This window comes from Eriocheir sinensis, chromosome 22, assembly GCF_024679095.1.
Source record: "Eriocheir sinensis breed Jianghai 21 chromosome 22, ASM2467909v1, whole genome shotgun sequence".
NCBI classification, from domain to species: Eukaryota; Metazoa; Arthropoda; class Malacostraca; order Decapoda; family Varunidae; genus Eriocheir; species Eriocheir sinensis.
This window is the reverse complement of record NC_066530.1, coordinates 14515563-14535431: the sequence shown is the minus strand read 5'-3', so window position 1 is coordinate 14535431 and position 19869 is coordinate 14515563. Positions and strand designations below refer to the sequence as shown.

At 39.8% G+C, this 19869-nt stretch overlaps 1 protein-coding gene and 1 long non-coding RNA gene across 9 annotated transcripts in view; one reads left to right on the top strand and one right to left on the bottom strand.

The window, feature by feature from the left end:
- LOC127002120 (thrombospondin type-1 domain-containing protein 7A-like) overlaps positions 1 to 19869 on the top strand; it is a 214560-nt gene that overhangs the window by 137664 nt on the left and 57027 nt on the right. The window contains exon 4 of the mRNA XM_050867706.1: positions 14950 to 15077. The gene's annotated coding sequence lies outside the window, so the exon portion shown is untranslated. The remainder of the gene's footprint in view (positions 1 to 14949; positions 15078 to 19869) is intronic.
- Positions 11498 to 13254, bottom strand: LOC127002121 (uncharacterized). 8 transcript variants are annotated; one of them, XR_007755756.1, is made up of 3 exons: positions 13020 to 13254; positions 12828 to 12891; positions 11498 to 12757 (listed from the first exon to the last, which is right to left on the bottom strand). It is a non-coding gene; the product is annotated as an uncharacterized LOC127002121 (long non-coding RNA). The 8 variants fall into 8 exon arrangements; XR_007755755.1 differs by having other exon boundaries at positions 12828 to 13019; positions 13084 to 13254; XR_007755757.1 differs by having other exon boundaries at positions 12828 to 12955; positions 13084 to 13254.

Genomic DNA, 19869 nt, shown 5'->3' with positions numbered 1-19869 from the left:
ATACTAAATTCCCTAAAATAAAAGAATGAATGAACACGTAAAAGTATCTGGAAACGGAATATCTCTGAGGCATTGAATGGATATTATTTTAAATGTATAAGCCATTTCCCACAACCAGGAAGGGGAAACTTTACTGGAATATATTAAATTATCCCTCTCTCACTAACTGTCTCTCTCTCTCTCTCTCTATCTCTCTCTAATGTTTTTTGCTTTATGTCACGAATATGAAACGAAACCTAGACAGAACATTTACCTCTGTCGACTTCTCAATCCCCTTCCTATATATAATTTCAACTACAATGTCTCGCCTTTCGGTATCCTTAACTTTTTCGTCTTCAGTTCCAGCTTCTCCTTCTCATCATAAGTGTTTCTCGGTGTTAAAAAGTGCCAGCAAAAACAGGCAGCATAGTTACCCCTCTCGCGTCTCCCTCTTCCTTTCCTATATCTCATTTCAGCTCCAATATTTCTTCTTTCTTTCTTTAACCTTCCCGCAAAGCTGCCAGATTGTCTTACTCAGCCTCTTATATTTACCGACTTCCGACCCCAATAAGGAGATTCACTTATAATTATCTTTAAAATTGTCAATTCCTGATGTTTCTTGGCAATAGTTAGGCGTCAGAAACCGGTAAATACTATGCTCTAAGTACGACAATCTGGCACAATCTGGCAACGGTACCTTCCCGCCTTTCGTTCATGTCCTCCCTTCTTCTTATTTGTGTTTTGTAAGTCACGGCAATATGGCGCAAAACTATATAGAACTGTAACTCCCCACGCGTCTTCCTTCCTCTCCCCATATATCATTTCAGCAACATTTCCTCTATTGTCTAACTTTCCCGTTTTTAGTTCAAGTTCTTCCTTCTTATTTGTGTTACTCAATTCAATGTATTATGTCGGTAAAACTAGGGAGCACAGTTACCCCCTTAGCATCTCCCTTCCTCTCCCTGTATATCATTTCAATTACAATATGTCTCCCCTTTGCTATTTCGCTAACCTTTCCTTTTTTAGTTCAAGTTCCTCTTTCTTATTTGTGTTTCTTAAGCCACGGTAATATGGCGCACAACTAGACAGCCCCTTTACCCCTCTATCGTCTCCCTTCCTCTCCCCGTATCTCATTTCAATTACAATATGTCTCCCCTTTAGTATTTCTTTAACCTTTCATTTTTTGTTGAAGTTCCTCCTTATTTGTGTTTCTTGAGTCATGGTAATATGGCGCACAACTAGACAACAGTTACCCCTCTACCATCTCCCTTCCTCTCCCCATATCTCATTTCATCTGCTCCTCCTTCGCTCCATTAGTGCGTCTTGGGTTACGGTAATGTGGCGGAAAAACTAAAGCTTGCCACAAAAGGTTATAATGTGTGAAGGTAACAGTATCCCTTCCTCCCCTCCCTTCGCTTCCTTCTTTTCCAGCTTCTTGTTGTTTACCATTTTTTTCCCTCCTTCCTTCCCTTCCTCATTTCCTAAACTCTTTATCTTATCTTTCCCTTCTGCAGTTTACCTTCGTCCTTCTCTTCCTTCATTCGTAACCTCATGTAGTTTATATTTTCTTTCTTCTGTACTGTACTTTACTCTTCCCTACTGTTTTCTTAGTTTTATTTAGTTTATCTTGTTCTCCCACGCAGCCTTATCTGTCTCACTTCACCTCCGTCTACTCTCTCTGTCTCAGTCTATCTACCTGTCTGTCTTTGTTCATTGATAATTCTTTCACCGATTAATTCTGACGTGCCTAGAACTGCAAAAGGACAGTAAAAATCAATAATATAAAATAATATATAATATATACGTACTATAAAAAAAAGTAAGATAAAACGGATTTACAGCATATGAAAAACACGCACGAAAAAAATGTGCATTCCAGGGATGAGGTATTCGTATTCGGTGTTCTAATTCCAATACATTCGAGTACCGTATTTCGGTGTAAACGTATTCGAATAATTACTGATAGAAATCAAAGTATTCTCTTTCGTATTCGAGTACAAGGGAAAAGTATTCGTACTCTGCGAATAATCTGACAAAAACTTATAAATTTATTATCAGAAATAACAGCCGTTGTTCCTAAAAACTCTTGCCTCCTGAGCGGGCGTGTAATCGTCGTGTATAGCACAGTGCTATACACAGTGACGTCACGAATGAAATGAACACAATGAAAAGTATACATGAATGTATTCATGCATACTTTCAAGACGTATTCGTTTTTCCGAATTAAAACCTTTACAGTATATTCTTATTTGTATTCGTTGCAGTCTGAAGTATTCGTATTCAAAAACACAACTCTAGTATTCGCTCCATCCCTGGCGTGCACCACCTACATATAAAAGCCAAAATGGGAAGCGATGAAAAAAGAGAGAGAAGTATTTTCAGCATCAATTTACATGAAAAAAATATATATATAAATACGTGGAAGTGAGGCCCATAAAAAATACCGTTGCACGAACCTTACTCGGAATATAAAAAATGATGGATAGAGATATTCAGGAAAAAAATGCTCTGGTAATATTTCCTTTCCGTGCTGGAGGCTATATCATTTTTTTTATTTAGATTACATAGTCATTATGGGTGAAAATATTTGCAACGATTAATATATTTGTAGCCCGGCAAATCTCTCTCTCTCTCTCTCTCTCTCTCTCTCTCTCTCTCTCTCTCTCTCTCTCTCTCTCTCTCTCTCTCTCTCTCTCTCTCTCTCTCTCTCTCTCTCTCTCTCTCTCTCTCTATATCTCTCTCTCTCTATCTCTCTATCTCTATTTTTCTTTATCTATCTTTTCTTTTCTCTTTATCTATCTTTCTTTCTCTATATCATTCTTTCACTATATCTATCTTTCTCTATCTATCTTTTTCATTCACTATTTCTATCGGTGTAAAAGATATCTTTCAATCCATCTTTACTTCTCTCTATATCTATCTCACTATCTATCTCTACCTATCTATCTATCCTCTCTCAGACACATACAAAACACACCTTATACGGTACACACACATCAGCACACAACAATATCATCAGGTTGGCTTTTTCTAACACTCGACATCCGCCACCAATTGTCAGTAATCTACCTACATGTAATATCCCGGACACAGGTATATGCTTTTGTCTCATTAACTGTTCTCACCTTCCCTCTTGAGATTACCTTTTTTTTCACTTTTTTCTCTGGTGTGGTGTCTTTTGTGTTTTCCTGGTTCGTTTTTTCTTTTTTTCCTGGATTTCTCTCTGTCATTACTTTTTTCTCTTTTCTTATATTGCGTTTAGTATTTTCCTGTTTCTTTTCTTCCCTGTCTCACTTTCCCTCATAAAATAACCTTGTTTATTTTTCCTGTTTCCTCTTTTCCTACCTTTTTGATATACATTTTTTTTTACTTTACGTGATGTTGGTATTTTCCTGTTTTTTTCTTTTCCTTTCTTTTCCTCATAAAATAACCTTGTTTATTTTTCCTGTTTCTTTTCCTACCTTTTGATATACATTTTTCTTAGTGTTTTCATGTTTTCTGTTTCCTCTTTTCCTGGTTTGTTGTCATTACTTTTTTTTACTTTTCTCATATTGTGTTTCGTATTTTCCTTTTTTTTCTTTTCCTGGCTTTTCTTTTTTTTCGCCACTATCTTTTCTATTTATTTTCTTACAGTGTTTTTAATGTTTTCCTGTTTTCCTTTTTAAATGCCTTTTCTTTCTTGTTTTTCCTGATGGCATTACCTTTTTATTTTGCTTAACTATTCTATTGTATATAATATTTTCATGTTTTCATCTTTTCCTGACTCGAAATCTTTTTTGGCCTCAGCTGTTTTTCTTCTTTTTCTCATATTATCTTTCTTTCTTATTTCGTCTCTTTTTTTTCTTTTTTTTCTTATACATGTGATGCCTGCCTCTACTTCCATTACGATATTACCTTCTATTTTTCTCTCTCGTTGTACCAATCAGCATCTACTTCATCTTCTATAACGGGATGGTAATGGCATTTACATATTAGGCCAATCAACTGAGTGTCTTGACCGCAATGTTGCTCTCAGACAATGAACTTTACTTTCCCATCGTCTGGTTTGTTTGTCATCTGTCTTTACCATTGGTCGGCAACCTACGGCTCTTTCAGGACACTTGTGGGGCTTTTAAAACTTCATAATTAATTACATCACCATCGTACACCATAACACTATTCAACGCTTCTTCAGATTATCAATATATTTAACTTTAGAGAGCCCTGGAGGAATGAAGGGGCTGAATACATATATATATTTTTTTTTTGAGAGCCAAGTCTTTGCATTGTGGCTTAGGGAACATTGTTTTATCCATCAAACATTAAAGTATGGCTTCTCTAGCATTATGAATCGGCATCGACTGGGTTAGATCATTTCACTTGTATATATTATCTTCTCTTCCGCATCTTTTTCCTTAATTTTCCCTCTTACTTTCACATTTCATTTAAGTTTTTATCACTGCAACAAAAAAAAAAAAAAATGGTTCCTCTTGCCTGATGGGTTGCCAAAAACTGGGTTACATTATTTCACTTGCATATGGTACCGTCTCTTCCTTTCCCATTCTCTGATTATCTTTCTTATTTTCACATTTAATTAAAGTATTTTATCCATGAAACAAAAGAAAGGTTCCTCTTGAGTCTAGCCTTATGAGTTACCATAAAGCTAGGTTCGATAATTTCACTTGCATATATATAGTAGCCTCTCTTCCTATTCTTTCCACTAATATTCCTTCTTACTTTCACATTTCATTTAAGTTTTTATCACAGCAACAAAAAAATGGTGCCTCTTGGCTGATGGGTTGCCAAAAACTGGGTTACATTATTTCACTTCCATATAGTAGCGTCCCTTCCTTTTCTTTCCACTGATATTGCTTCTTACTTTCACTTTTCATTTAAGTATTTATCACTACAACAAAAAAAAAGGTTCCTCTTGCCTTTTGGGTTGCTAAAAACTGGGTTATATTACTTCACTTCCATACAGTACCTTCTCTTCCTTTTCTTCTCTCTGATTATCTTTCTTACTTTCACATTCAATTTTAGTATTTATTCCTGCAACAAAAAATGATTCCTCTTGCACTTCCATACAGTACCCTCTCTTCCTAGTCTTTTCTCTGGTCATTATCATTGCTTCCGCACCTCCCCGACGCTACTGCCACACACCGCAATGCTCCGCCACAAACAGCTCCAACTTTAATCAGATTTGCATCAGCCTCGCAGCGTCCACCGACCAGGGGCACACAAAAACAGGTTAGCCTCTGAAAACAAGATCATAACAAGAAGAGGAGGACCAAAATAGCCCAAAACCAAATGATATTTTCACGCGAGTTTTGCTTTGTGAGATTTTCCTTGTTTCCTTTTTGCTCGTGATTTTTATTTCTTTCCAACTCGCAACAAAACATGACAAATGATGCGAAACAACAAGAATAAAAATACGGAACAAGAAAGAAAAGATAAGACTGAAAATAACCCAAAATCAACTAATATTTTCACACGAGATTTTCCTTGTTTCCTTTTTGCTTATGATTTTAATTATTTTTCTACTCACAACAAAATATGGCAAATGAGACGAAACAACAAGAATAAGAATACAGAACAAGAAAGAAGAGATAGACTGAAAAAAAGCGAGAGAGAGAGAGAGAGAGAGAGAGAGAGAGAGAGAGAGAGAGAGAGAGAGAGAGAGAGAGAGAGAGAGAGAGAGAGAGAGAGAGAGAGAGAGAGAGAGAGAGAGAGAGAGAGAGAGAGAGAGAGAACTTTAGAGAGAGAGAGAGAGAGAGAGAGAGAGAGAGAGAGAGAGAGAGAGAGAGAGAGAGAGAGAGAGAGAGAGAGAGAGAGAGAGAGAGAGAGAGAGAGAGAGAGAGAGAGAGAGAGGAGAACCGTGTCACTGAGAAAATCTACTTATGCCCAAGATTCCCTCACGACCCGGGGCAGGAAAAGGAAAAGGAATAAGAATAGGAAGTGGAAGAGGAGGAGAAAGAGGAGGAGGAAGAAAAAGAAGAATAACAAAAAGAACAGGAATAAGAATAGGAATAGGGAGAAGAATAGGAAGAGGAATAAGGAGAGGAAGAGGAGGGGGAAGAAAAAAGCTCCCCTCACACGCTTTTGGGAACTTGAAGATTTGCAGAGAAAGCAGAAAACGGAAAAGGGAATAAAAATGAGGAAAAAAAAGAGGAATAGAAATAGGAAAAGGAAATGAAAAGCCTCCACTCACACGCTTCGAAAAACTTAACGATTTAAAAAGAAAACAGAAAATGGAGAACGGAAAAGGAAAGAGGAAAAGAAAAAGGTGGAATAAAAAAAGATAGAAAAAAATAAAGCTCATAAAAGCACATAAAAAAAAACAGACGACGAAAGATGAAAAGAAAAGATGAATAGAAAAAAGAAAAAAAGGAATACAAAAGCCCCCCCCCCCCCCCTCGCACGCTTTGAAAAACTTGGGAATTTAAAAAGAAACCAGAAAACGGAAGAAAAAAGAGGAAAAGGAACATGAGAGCAGCGGAAAAAGGAGAAGAGGAAGAAGAGGAAAAAAGTGTCAAATGTCCATCTAGCGGCAAGGAAATAAATAAAAAGGGCAGAAATAAAAGAGAAAATGGAAACGAAAGATGATAAAGATGAAAAGAAAAGAAGAAGAGAAGATAAAAGAAGATATAGAAGATGTCCACTCTCCCTCCAACGAGTAAAAGGTAAAATTATGAAAACAGGAAAATGAAAGAGGAAGAAGAGGAAGAGGAAGAAGAGGAAGAGGAAGAAGAAGAGGAAGAGGAGGAAGAAGAGGTGTCCATTGTCACTTGCGCCGTGTCCCTATAGAAGTGTTTATTAAGTTGAGGAATGCGGTGAGGAGGAGGAGGAGGAGGAGGAGGAGGAGGAGGAGGAGGGAAGAATGTCTGTGGGAATGTCTAATTTGATGCTCTATTCACACGGCTAAATTCCAGGCATTCATAGGAGGAGGAGGAGGAGGAGGAGGAGGAGGAGGAGGAGGAGGAGGAGGAGGAGGAGGAGGAGGAGGAGGACGACGACGAAGACAAGTACGAAGAGGAGGAAAATTATATACAAAAATAAATACTACAAGAACAAAAAAAACAAAAAGAAGAAGTAGGAAAGAAAGAAAGAGAGGAAGAAAAAAAAAGAAAAAAGCTAAAACAAAAAAAAAAGACGAAAATAATGCTGATGATGATTATGAAAAAAACAAAAAGGAAGAGAAGGAAGAGGAAGAGAAAAAGAAAACAAAACAAAACAATAAGACAAACTAGAGAAGGTTAAAATACTCTACACGAACAACAGTAACGAAAAACAATAACAATAACCAAAACTCTAAATATTTATAACATCAGTAATGGAATCGAATCACATCGTTCCTCTCGTCTATGAATCCTTTAGAGTCCTTCGGTTCTTTCGTCTATACATTCCACAAAGGCTGAAAAAAAAATCGTGTATCTGGTCGAGCAAATATTTTCCCAAGCAGTTTTATTTTTATTTTCTCTCAATCCTGTTTTTCCTTTTTCTTCTTTTCTCACTTCCTTCCTTCCTTCCTTCCCTTCTTTCTTTCTTCCTTCCTTTCTTTCTTCCTTTCTTTCCTCATTATCTCGGTCTAATTAGCTGTTCTTTCCTCTGTTTTTTTTTTACCATTCAGAGAAGGGTTGTTGCTTTTTTGTTATCTGCGTTTCTCTTTTATTTAATTTTCATTGTTTGTCCAGTCTCCTTTTCCAACTACTTCTCTTCATCATCATCTTTCTCCTCTTCTTCCTCTCCTTTCTTCATCTTCTTATTTCTTTTCTAGTTTATTTTAGTGTTGGTTACTTCTTCATATGCTTTCTTTTATCAACGAATCTTAATTATTATTTTTTATGACTTTTATCCAGTTCCTTTTACTCTTGTTTTCCTCTTTCTATTTTATCCCTCTTACTAGTCTTCTTCTTCTTCTTCTTCTTCTTCTTCTTCTTCTTCTTCTTCTTCTTCTTCTTCTTTTCCTCCTTCACTTCATCCTTGTCCTTCTCCTTGACCTTACTTCTTTCTCCGAGTTTTAACTTTCTCAATTCCTCCTCCTCCTCCTCCTCCTCCTCCTCCTCCTCCTCCTCCTCGTTCGTCTCTTCACTACCAATTTACTTTTTTTTCACCTCTTTGCCACCTCAAAAAATCTTCTTCTTCCTCCTCCTCCTCCTCCTCCTCCTCCTCGTTCATCACTTCACTACAATTTTACCTTCCCTTCACCTCTCCGCCACCTCAAAAAATCCTCCTCCTCCTCCTCCTCCTCCTCCTCCTCCTTGATGTGGGAAGTTTCGGCATAACCTTTGAGTCACCTGAGCAAGGCGATAAAAGGTGTGTCTGATTACCTGAGAAGAGGCCAATACTTTATACCAGGTGTGTGTGTGTGTGTGTGTGTGTGTGTGTGTGTGTGTGTGTGTGTGTGTGTGTGTGTGTTTGTGTGTGTGTGTGGGTGCGTGTGTGTGTGTGTGTGTGTGTGTGTTACAAGGAAAGGATTAAAACATAAGGATAAGGAAAAGGAATAAAGGAAGAGGGATTGAAAAGAAAGGGATGAGAGAGAATGGAAAGAAATGTGTTTGGATAAGGATAAGCTTAGATTTAATGCTCTCTCTCTCTCTCTCTCTCTCTCTCTCTCTCTCTCTCTCTCTCTGTAATTAATTCCCAACATAGCAGCAGACAAATGGCACCTGACACTTCATTAATTAACAGCGATATGATAATAATTAAAGGAAACGAAACAAATGAAAGGGAAGAGATTCATAACGCGTCAGGTACCGATAAAAACAAGGGGACAAATTAAAATGAACTGATTGACGGATATTGATACACACATAAAAAAAGGGAGAGATGACACGGGAGGGTGAATGTATTAATAAAAGGACATAGAAACCGTTTTCCTATTTAATTTCCTCTCTCTCTCTCTCTCTCTCTCTCTCTCTCTCTCTCACACACACACACACACACACACACACAGTTCGAACATTCTCTTTTACAGATACTTTCGTCTCTCTTCGCGAAAATTATGAATATATATTGATTTCAGAGTGCGGGAGAGAGGGAGAAAATTAGACAGCAAGTTCAATAGCTAGACAGTTCTTAAATCAGGCAGCTTTTTACTTTTGTTCCTTTTCGTCTCTTTTCATGTACTTTTTTCTTCTCTTCTCCTTTCCCCTCTCTTTTCTTCTTCTCCCTTCGCATCTCTTGTCTAGCGTCTCATTCAACAACAAAGAACCAATAAAAACATACACTTAACACACATGCATTCACTCTTTATCCTTTGTTTTTATTTTATTTTGCTTTTCCTCTCTCCCCTCTCCCGTCCTCCCGAGCTCCTCAGAGTCTAATGCAACGACGGACGAAGGTGGCGCAGAAAAGTTTGCAAAGGTTTCTGGTAACATGGAAACTTTGCACTCACGACCCGCTGCTGAGAGTGGAGGAGGAGGAGGAGAGAATGAAAAAGGAAGCGAGATGAGATGATGAAAGCGTAGTAAGAGTGAATCAGAGAATAAAAATAATATGCTAGGAGTGAATTAAGGAGGAGGAGGAGGAGGAGGAGGAGGACTAAAGGAGAAAGCAAGGCAGGGAAGGAAAGAAAGAAAGAGAGAGAGATAAAAAGGAGAAAGAGCTGAGGGAAAGAAAGAGAGACAGAGAGAGGGAAAGAGGGAAGGGATTGATAAACTAAATGAAAGAAAAACTAAAGAAGAGGAAAAAAATGAGAAAAGGCAATAGAGAATAACGAAGAGAGAGACAGAGGAAATAAGATAATAAGTGAAAAACATAAGGGAAAGAATGAAAACCAGGGAGAGAGAGAGAGAAGAGGCGATTAAGAGAAGGATAAAGGGAAGGAGGAAAGGAGGGGAAGAAAGTAAGGTAGTATCGAATGAGGGAGAAGGAGGAGGGAGAGAGAGAGAGAGAGGGAGGAAGATATTAAGAGGGTGATTGAGGAGGGGAAAATGAGATTGAGAGAGGGAGGAGAAGAGGGTTCGAGAGGAAGGGAGAGAGGGAGAAAGAGAGGGAGAGGAAGAGAGGGAAAGGGAGAGAAAGAGAGAGAGGGAGAGAGAGACTTGAGAGCAAACACCTAAAATTAATAGTTGTCCTGCATTAGACATCTTGCCTGAAGGAGGAAAAATAAGATGAAGAAGGAAAGAGAAAGAGGAGAAGGGAGATAAGAGGATGAAAGAGGGAGAGGAAAGAGGGAAAAAAGAGAGCGAATGGGAGTAGATAGAACGAGGGGGAAAATAGGAGGAAGGAAAATAGTAGTGGAGGAAAAGACATTGAAGTAGAAAAGGAGGAAAAGGAAAAAAAATGAGGTCGAGGAAGGTTTTTATGTTACGTTTTCATGTTTGCAAAGATTATTACTTTTTTTTACACTTTCATTTTTCTCCTTCTCTCTCTTCCTTATCATTCTTGTTTTTCCTTTTATCTAATTTACACTTCTCTTCACTTTTCTTCCTTATTTTTTTATTTTTTTCAGTTTCATTTTTTTCTCTTCCCTTCTTTTCTCTTCTCTCCTCTCATTACCTCCCCTCTCTTGTACATTTGGCTTCTCTCCTCTCCTCTCCTCTCCTCTCCTCTCTTCTCTTCTCCTCTACTCTCCTCTGCTCTGCTCTGCTATGCTCTGATCTGCTTTACTCCACTCTACTCTACTCTACTCTTCTCTTCTTTTCTCTTCTCTTTTCTGCACTCCACTCCACTCCTCTCCTTTCCTCTTCCCATCCTCCTCCTCCTCTTTAGTCATCCCATCTTCTATTTTCTCCTCTCATCCCCTCTCCTGTGCGCTCTTCTCCTCTCCTCTCCTCTCCTCTCCTCTCCTCTCCTCCTCCTCCTCCTCCTCCTCCTCTTTAGTCATGCCGTCACTTAAACATGATCTTTCCCCCTAATTAAAAGTTCCCGACACACCATTTCTCTCGTGCACACATTTTGTCATTTACATATTTCATTTTCTCGTCTCGTCTAATTTCCAGGCACATCATGTCGCCATTGCCACGCCCTCGGGAAGTATGTAATTATTATTTTACCTAGGTCATTAATCTGAATTCCATCGTTCTCGTGTTTTTTCAATAAGGTTGGATAATTAGGTCATGGCGTTAATGTTTTCACTCAGGGTATTCGTCTGTAGGAAACTTTATTTTTATTCCATTTCTTTTTGTATTGTAATTTTAATCCTCCTCCTCCATTCTTCTTATTTTCCTAGTTAGTTAGTTTGTTAGTTAGGTAGTTTGAGTTACGTATTTTTACTGTATTATTTGTATATTTTGTTTATTTTATTTTGTTTTATTTTATTTTGTATTTTTGTTTTTCTTTTCTTTTTCTTTTTGTTATTTTCTTGATGTTCTTTTCTTTTACTGCTGTTACTCTTCTTTTTCGATGTTCTTTTTCTGTTCTTTTTTCTCTTCTATATTTTTCGGTGTTCTTTTCTATATCATCCCTTGTTGATGTTCTTTGGTCTGGATGAGCCTTTTTCTCCCCAGAAGAGACCCACCCAGAATTTTGGTGATGTTACTGAGGCCCGAAAGGTGGATGATGTTCCTTGTATTTTTTTTGTTCTTTTTTCTTGATGTTTTTCTTTTTCGATATATTTTGTTATTTTTCTCTTTTTCATTCTTTCCTGATGTTCTTTTCTATATCATCCCTTGTTGATGTTCCTTGGTCTGGATGAGCCTTTTTCTCCCCAGAAGAGACTCACCCAGAGTTTTGGTGATGTTAGTGAGGGCCGAAAGGTGGATGATGTTTCTTGTGTTTTTCTTTTCTTAATGTCGTGGTTTTCTTTTTGTTCTTTTTATTGATGTGATTATTTTCGATATTTTTTCTTTTCTATTTCTTTTTCATTCTTTCTTGATGTTCTTTTCTATATCATCCTTTTGTTGATGTTCTTCGATGGTCTGGGTGAGCCGCTTTCCTCCCAGAAGAGACCCACCCATAATTTTGGTGATGTTACTGAGGGCCGAAAGGTGGATGATGTTTCTTTGTATTTTTCTTTTCCTGATATTGTTCTTTTATTGCTGTTACTTTTCTTTTTCGATGTTGTTTTTCTTTTCTATATTTTTCGGTGTTCTTTTTTATTTCATCCCTTGTTGATGTTTCTTGGTCTGGATGAGCCTTTTTCTCCCCAGAAAAGACCCACCCAGAGTTTTGGTGATGTTTGTCAGGGCCTGAAGGTGGATGATCTGTGTTTGTTTTTTTCTTTTCTCGATGTTTCGTTTCATTATTTTCCTTTTTTCTGGTGTTCTTTTTCATTTTCATTTTCTTTGGTGTTCCCATCACGTGGACTGTCTACGACATCTAACGAGCACCACAAGCCCGGGGTTGTTGTTCGGAGTTGTCCCTCTCCTAGGTGAATTGCCTACCACGGCTAACGACCTCCACCTGCCCGGGTTTGTTGTTCGGAGTTGTCCTTCTCCTAGGTGAATTGCCTACCACGGCTAGCGACCTCCACCTGCCCGGGTTTATTGTTCGGAGTTTGCTCTCCTAGGTGAACTGCTCACGCTAACGACCTCCACCTGGCCGGGTTTATTGTTCGGAGTTTGCTCTCCTAGGTGAACTGCTCACGCTAACGACCTCCACCTGGCCGGGTTTGTTGTTCGGAGTTTGCTCTCCTAGGTGAACTGCTCACGCTAACGACCTCCACCTGGCCGGGTTTGTTGTTCGGAGTTTGCTCTCCTAGGTGAACTGCTCACGCTAACGACCTCCACCTGGCCGGGTTTGTTGTTCGGAGTTTGCTCTCCTAGGTGAACTGCTCACGCTAACGACCTCCACCTGGCCGGGTTTGTTGTTCGGAGTTTGCTCTCCTAGGTGAACTGCTCACGCTAACGACCTCCACCTGCCCGGGTTTGTTGTTCGGAGTTGTCCCTCTCCTAGGTGAATTGCCTACCACGGCTAGCGACCTCCACCTGGCCGGGTTTATTGTTCGGAGTTTGCTCTCCTAGGTGAACTGCTCACGCTAACGACCTCCACCTGGCCGGGTTTGTTGTTCGGAGTTTGCTCTCCTAGGTGAACTGCTCACGCTAACGACCTCCACCTGGCCGGGTTTGTTGTTCGGAGTTTGCTCTCCTAGGTGAACTGCTCACGCTAACGACCTCCACCTGCCCGGGTTTGTTGTTCGGAGTTTGCTCTCCTAGGTGAACTGCTCACGCTAACGACCTCCACCTGGCCGGGTTTATTGTTCGGAGTTTGCTCTCCTAGGTGAACTGCTCACGCTAACGACCTCCACCTGGCCGGGTTTGTTGTTCGGAGTTTGCTCTCCTAGGTGAACTGCTCACGCTAACGACCTCCACCTGCCCGGGTTTGTTGTTCGGAGTTTGCTCTCCTAGGTGAATTGCCTACCACGGCTAACGAGCTCCACCTGCCCGGTTTGTTGTTCGGAGTTTGCTCTCTTAGGCATATTGCCTACCACGGTTATGGAGCCCCACTGCTCGGCTTTGTAGCCGGAAGATCTCGGGCACCTCCGTCGGGGCCCCGGGGGACGCATAGTTGCCCTGCCGGGAGCCCTCCACTCCTGCCACGCTCGCCAGGGAGACCTTGGGCTCGCTGGCGCTGCCCCGCCCCGCCGAGGCGAGGAGGGCAATGCAAGAACTCGCTTCTTAAAACTACCAGACTGGATTATGAAATTAATCATAAATATTGAAAAGTCGCTGATCACCGAGTTTGTCGGTTCAGGGATGGCAGGCCGACGGGCCGCGGGGACGCGCACAAGCCTCCAGCAATCCTCGCGACGGCTCGCGGCGCAGCTTTCGTCTCCTTCTCTTCCTCTTACTTTCGATATTTCCTTTTTATTATATTTTCCTTTTCTGATTGATTGACTGTTTGGTTTTATTTAGTAGGAATTACTTCAGTAATTAACATCTTTCAGGTTCATTACATTCGTCCAGCTGATGAGACGAAACACTTGTAGTGAGTGTGCCGACGCTCACGAGGGCGGCGCGGCACACTAAACTTTCCTAACATTTCCATTGGCGGCCCACCTCTGAAGGGTCGGCTGTTTACTTACTTTTATCTTCTTTATTTCATTTTATTTCTCCCTTTCTTTCATCCCTGCTCTCCATTTATATAGCTCTTTTCATTCTTCTCTCTCTCTCTCTCTCTCTCTCTCTCTCTCTCTCTCTCTCTCTCTCTCTCTCTCTCTCTCTCTCTCTCTCTCTCTCTCTCTCTCTCTCTCTCTCTCTCTCACACACACACACACACACACACACACAGTTCGAACATTCTCTTTTACAGATACTTTCGTCTCTCTTCCCGAAAATTATGAATATATATTGATTTCAGAGTGCGGGAGAGAGGGAGAAAATTAGACAGCAAGTTCAATAGCTAGACAGTTCTTAAATCAGGCAACTTAATAGTTAGTTTAGTAGACAATCAGGCAGTTAGTTAGCTAGATAGATAGATAGACGGTTGATTAGTTAGTTAGATATGAAAGCCTTATCAAATGTGGGTGAATATGTGCCGAAGAGAATGATGTGGAGTAGGAGAGGAGGAGGAGGAATAGGAAGAGGAGGAGGAGGAGGAGGAGGAGGAAGTGAATGAATAAGGAGAGGAGGAATAAGCAAGCGATAATAATAAGGAAAGAGAGGGGGGAGGAGGAGGAGGAGGAGGAGGAGGAGGAGGAGGAGGAGGAGAGGTCGAAGAATAGGAGGAAAGGAAGAATATGAAGCAGAGAAGAAGGAAGATTTGAGAGGAGTGTGGAGTGGAGTGGATGCTGGATGGATACTGGTGTGGAGTTGGGGATAAGAGTGAGGAGGTGTTAGTCCACCCAGTAAGATGTGGAATATTCATGGCGATAAATATTAAGAAGAGATGTAATATTTTAGCTGAAGGGAAGAGCCAATTAATGTGAAGAGTGGAGGATGAGGAGGAGGAGGAGGAGGAGGAGAAGTAGAAGACGAAAAAGATGAAGAAGTAAGAGAGGAAGAAGGAAAGAGAGGATATGAAGAGGAAATTCCCCTCTAGTCTACATAAGCAGGTGTGATCTCTCGCATTATCAGACAACTTCTAATCAACCTTCTTCCTCTTCCCCAGGTGGTGCGAGAGGTGAGAGAGCGGCACCGTACCAGCCCCGCCCTGCAGCACGGAGACGGCGTTCCCTGCCCCCACCTGCTTGAGAGACACACCTTACCCGACCCCAGCCTCCAGCCCTGCGACACGAGGTTAGTCAGAGATACACGAAGTAGGGAATGGAAGTTGATGCTCATTCCACTAACCATACGAAGAAAAAGAACATAAAGGAAACATAAACCAAGAAATAAAGACAACAGGACAATGGACTTACTTTTTTTATAACATAGATAAGGGATTGAATTAGCTTATCCACGAAGAAGGAAAGAAGTTTGAGTCCCATTTTAATAACCACACAGAGAAAACGGGTGATGGGACACACTTTTCGGATAAGCAAGTAAATAAGGAATTGAATTTGACGTTTTTTATCGCGACAAGATATGATGATGATTGAATTTGATAACTAATTGCCTACTTTGTTTTCCCTCTTCGCATTACTTCTTTTAATTCATCTTATCTAATCTTATGTTTTCCTGTTGTCTGCTTCATATTCCACCCTAATATCATCTACTCTTGTTGTCCTTCAACGGTGTCTAACTCTCACTTCGCACTATTCTCTTACTTTACTTCTAACCCCTTGACTGCGGATTTCCTACAAGAAGACATCACCAAGCTACAGGAACGGAATAAAAAGTGGCTGCTACAATTCAATGAAGAAATGTAAAGTCATGCACATTGAGAGGGGAAATCCAGCATAGCAATACCACACGGGGAACACTCCACTATCCACCACAGAGCCAGAGAAAGACCTGGGACTACACGAGTATGTTACCAGGCTACCAGTGAAGGCCAAATCCGTTCCAATCGCAGCGGACAGGCTTAGCATCTTCACACTAGAATCAAAACTCCTCTTCGGAAATTATAGACAACACAACACTCTGAAAACCGTATCCCCCCCAACCTATACCTTTACCTCTCCTTCCAAGCGACTTCACACCAAGATTAGCATAACTTTGAGACCCGCCCGGTTCTACAACTCACGGCAAGGGGTAGGCGCGTGAGGCAGGTAAAAGCAGGCAATATTAAGGTAATGGTACACACATCAGGCGCGGATTAACACACATTTCCACGGCCAGACCTTATACATGTCACACTAAGAGCCGCCGAGGTGCTGCGAGTTGGAGTTTATGTTGCTTGCTCGACGCCTCCACGCAAATAAACAGCTAAGTCAGGGCAACATACTCGAGGGAAAGTGCTCTTGCTCTCTCTCTCTCTCTCCTTCTCCCTCACCCTCTCCCTCTCGCTCTCACACTCACACACACACACACACGCACACACATTCGGTTGGTTTCCCCGCTATCTCTTCTCTATAACGATTGTGAGGCTTCTGTTTACGGGCCTTTGTGCTGTGTGGTTCTCTCTCTCTCTCTCTCTCTCTCTCTCTCTCTCTGTCTGTGTGTGTGTGTGTGTGTGTGTGTGTGTGTGTGTGCTCAGGTGTCAGGGTAAGCGATGCACATTTTTGTTCACCTGTCCCCCGCTGCACCTGTCAACGCGTGACGCACCTGGGCCCCAAGGCAATCAAGGTGTGTTCGCTCTGGTTTAAAGGTCAGGTGATTTATTTTACTTTTGTTTTGTTTTTTTATTGTTTGATTTTATGTTTTCCTTTCTATTTGCTTTTCTCATGGTCAATTTCCTCTCTTTCTCTGGTTGGTATTTTTTTTATTTTCTTTTGCTGCATTTCTTTGTATTTAGAGACCGTCGTGTTTAGAGAAGTTAAAGAAAAGAATCGGTAAAGAAAAAAGTTAATTATGGTAAGTTTTCACCTTTATACCTATCTTATTATATTTTCTTTGTTGTTTTTCACCGTTTCAATTCTTGCTTCCATCTACAGTATCTAGGTACTAAGAAAAGGTGCATAAGAAAATTTAAAGGAGGAATACGAATACATGACTTACAATGTGACCGTATGTTTGTGTGTATTTACCTATGTATGTATGTATGTATGTAGGTAGGTCGGTAGGTAGGTAGGTAGTTATATAGGTAGGTAGGTAGGTACGCTGGATAAAAGATATAAAGACTAAAGGAAGAAATATATGAAAAAAATTATATAAAGAAAAAAAATGAACAACAGAATGAGGAGAAAAAGGGTACGTAGGTAGGAAGGTAGGAAGGAAAGAAGTGAAGTAGGGTAGAAGGGTAAGTAGGAAAGGTAGTTACGTAAGTGGGAAGGCAGGAAAGGTAGGCAAGTCCGCGGGTGGCTGGTACCGTGTTAGTCTGAAGTTCTGAGCCAACGGAGGACAAACAAGTTATCAATACGTACTTAACATGATCGTCGAGGCAACACGTTCTCTCTGACACACATTCCCGACACGCCATGAAGATACCACGTCCGGGAGAGCGCAGAGTGAGTGTCCAGATACCGCTTATAAAATCCAGCTGAAAGGAAGAGTTGAGGCGACGCGTTGTGAAAAGCAGGAAGGCAGATAAGAGAAAAATGTCGAACTAGTGGAGTTAAAAATATAGATGATAGGTGGGAAATGGTGAAATAAATGTGAATGAGAGCAATAAATATCAGTAAGGAAGAAGAAGCAGACCCAGACAAATATAAAAATATGGAATGAAGTAAAAAAGAGATACTATAGAAGTTAATTAGTGTAAAAAATATCATTAAGGAAGAAGAATCAGACATCAAGACAAATAGAAAAATAAGGAGGATACGATTGAAGAAAAAAATGATAGATAATGTTAGGATGGAAGGCAACGCAGAAAAAAATATCAGGAAAAGAAAGATTATACAGTTGAGGTAAATGGAAGACTGGAAATAATGAGTTCAGAAAGCCATAAAAAAAAGCGAAGATAACAGCAAATTGTGAACTGTTAAAAGATGATATAGAGACAAATGGAGGAAAAGAAGAAAACGAAAAGCGAGGATAAGAGGAAAATGGGAAGCCGTTGCAAGATAATATACAGACGAATGGAAGGATGAAAATAAAAGGATAGTGAAGATGAGAGAAAAATGGCGAAATGTTGAAGATAAACATGAAGACGACAAGAAGGAGAAGATATAAAATTGACACAGCACGGAGAAAGGAACGAGAAAGACGTGAATGGCAGGAAAACGAGGTACAGACAAAAGGGAGACATGTAGAAAACGAGAATAAAATGCGAAATGAAGAAAACGAAAATAAAAAGCGAAATGTAGAAAACGAAAATAAAAAGCGAAATGTAGAAAACGAAAATAAAAAGCGAAATGTAGAAAACGAAAATAAAAAGCGAAAACGAAAATAAAAAGAAACTAGACATTGGACATTCTAACGAGTGCAAACAGCCCGCTGCCAACACCCTCTAGTCGGAGTGCTGAAAATGTGAAAATATGCAGTTAAGTCTTGGGTGAGGTCCTGCCCTGCTTCACCTCTCAAAATTCGTGTCAGTGGAAGGATTACTTTATTTTTGACCTCGGTGACGTTGACCTTTGATCTTTGACCTGGAAAATCGAACTTGTCCTGTGTGGGTCCATTACTAGTCCACCTATGAAATTTCAACATCCTAGCTGTAATGGCTCAAAAGTTATCGCGTTACAGACAAAAAAAATTACACAGCTGAAAACAATACCTGCCGCAAAATTCTTTTGCGGGTGATAAAAAGTGAACCAAGAATACGATGAAGAGTGGAAACTATAGGAAACGACGCATAGAAAAGATGAAACGGTCAATTAGAAGTTAAGATACCGACGATGAATGGAAGAATAGTGCAAATAAATAGAAGATGAAACAAAAAAAAAGAAAAACGATGAGCAAGTGGAGGAGGGAAACAATAATGGAGAACTAAAATAAATAGGAGACAGAGAACGACAGAAGGATTACAAGGAAATGAATGATTAGTAACTTGAAGAAAAACGAATAAATGTAAGAGAAACAATAGAGAAGAATTAAAGGAAGTAGAAAATAATGAATGACGGAAGAATAACAGAAAACGAACCATTGGAAAGGAGAAGCAAAAAAAAAGAGGGAAAACAATTGGAAGATAAAAAATCAATAACAATATAAACCAAATAAGAACAAAAACAACAAAATAAAAAATATGGAAACAATTGGAAGAAAAAAAACAAAAACAACATAAACCAAATAAAAACAAAAACAACAAAATGAAAAAAGGAAACAATGGGAAGAGAAAAAACAATAACAATATTACTCAAATAAAAACAAAAACAAACAAAATAAAAAAGGGAAACAATTGGAAGAGAAAAAAAACAATAACAATATTACTCAAATAAAAACAAAAACAACAAAATAAAAAAGGGAAACAATTGGAAGAAAATAAAAACAAAAACAATATAACCCAAATGAAAAAAAAAATGATTGGAAGAGGAAAAAAAAAACAATATTACACAAACAGAAGCCACAACAGATTCATCAACACCACCACCACCACCACCACCACCACCAACAACAACAACAACAACAACAACAACAACAACAACAACAACAACAGCACCACCACCGCCACCACTACCAACAACAACAACAAACATAAAACACTTCCACCAAATCGAACACACACACAACTTTTTTTTTTACCGCTCAACTCCATTCATTTCATGCCTCTAATTTCTCAAAGCCCTCGGATATGAAGTGACGCGTCGGTTAATCAAGTCTTTTTTTTTTATCTGTCCGTCACTTAAATTATCTGGCCAACGGACGGTCCTAATTGATTGATAAAAGTCATTTGCACGATGCTCGCCGGGATGAAAATGTGAAGAGCCGGGGTGTGTTAGTTTTATATCGATTTTCCTTAATGTTACTGACGGCCGGGAGGTAGAGAGAGGAGGAGAGAGGTAGAGGTAAGGAAATAGAGGTAAAGAGAGGTAGATAAAGGTAGAGAAACAGGCCGGGGGAAAGAGAGGAAGAGAGAAGTAGAGGTAAAGAAATAGATAGAGGTAAAGAG